This window comes from Pteropus vampyrus, unplaced genomic scaffold, assembly GCF_000151845.1.
Source record: "Pteropus vampyrus isolate Shadow unplaced genomic scaffold, Pvam_2.0 Scaffold9754, whole genome shotgun sequence".
NCBI classification, from domain to species: domain Eukaryota; kingdom Metazoa; phylum Chordata; class Mammalia; order Chiroptera; family Pteropodidae; genus Pteropus; species Pteropus vampyrus.
The window spans coordinates 4,872-6,212 of record NW_011898535.1 but is presented as its reverse complement, the minus strand read 5'-3'; the positions used below and the strand labels follow the sequence as shown (position 1 = coordinate 6,212).

The following is a 1,341-nucleotide window of genomic DNA, read 5'->3' as shown; positions in this document are numbered from 1 at the left end:
AACTTGGTGTTTTAATTTAGTATTAATAGAGTTTAGAGGTAGCATCCAAATAGACTTTCTTTTATTTAATGTTCTGAAATCTTTTACCCGAATACTTCTTTAAAATGACAATTTTATGTTTTATTTATCCAGAAAAAGCAAAAATGCTTTTCCCCCCTCTTTTTGGAATGAATATATACACTTCTCGAAGAGTTACGTAACCACATGGGAGAAAACGTGGAAAACAGAAAATATTATCCGCAGCCCCCGCGGCAGAAAACAAATGTTTGGTATTCGTTTGGACTATTTTGCCCCTTTTTATTTTTGCGTTTTTCTCTGTTCACAATTTAACTCCTGCAAGATAAAGACTCGATGTCGAGCCCCCGACACAAGGACTTCAAAGCAGTCGGCACAGCTGAGAGTTCCATGGGACTCTTGTATCCCCAGAACATCTAATCCTGCAGCTCTCAGAGCTGTAGGGACAGAAACCAGTAAGTCCCCCGGTGGGCCACAGGAAATCAGAGCAAGGGAGGGCACCCCTGCCTCAGCCCCGGTTCCAGGACACGGCCTTCTTACTCCTGGGACATGGTCGGATTCAGGGTGTCTACTGTACCCTGGAGGATGGCGCCCCTCCTCAGAGCACCGGCCCCCAGCGGGTGTTTCAGCTGTGCCTCGCAGGACACCGTAGCCCTTCGTTGACAGGTGGCGGTCTCTGCACGGTGCGATCTGGAACACGCCAGCAGAGCCCATGCTCGTGGGGCCCGCTCGCCCTTCCTTCATCCCTCCTGGGCGACGCCAGGTTGCGTGGGAGTCCAAGCCTGTGGATCAAGCATTGGGAAGCAGCCGGCTAGCAGAGGGCAGCTGAGGGTCTGAGACACCGCCGGCAAGCATGAAGCTGGCGGAGTCAGGCCCCAGGACCCGACAGGACCCACCTCAGTGGCGCAGACGCCCCTGCAGGAGATGCAAGATAAGCTTCAGACCACATCCGACCAGATCACTGGAAGCACTGATGACGTGAATATCCGCGTTGATGACCTGGAGGAAAACACCGCAGACCCCACAACACAGGCGGAGGCAGAACTAGAAGGTAAAAGTAGGGTTCATGCTACACGGAAGAGCTGAAGGTTGCTCACTCACGCGGGAACCTGGAACGCCGTTTGACAAGCCCAGAGAGGACAGAATGGCTTTGTGAATGAACTGCTTACTCTGTGCACACGTTTCGCATTTCAAGCGTGCGTTCTTCTCACTTAATTCTCTTATAGAATGATTTTTTTCCCCCAGTTTCTTGAACATGGTAACTTCACATCTCGGACCTTGGTCAGTTGTTCTATTAAAAATTTTAAACACTCAAACTTTGCTGGT

At 50.2% G+C, this 1,341-nt stretch overlaps 1 pseudogene; it reads left to right on the top strand.

Annotated features, from left to right (window-relative positions):
- The first annotated feature begins 583 nt into the window (after positions 1–583).
- On the top strand, positions 584–1,332 carry LOC105310709 (annotated as a pseudogene).
- The last annotated feature ends 9 nt before the right edge of the window (positions 1,333–1,341 follow it).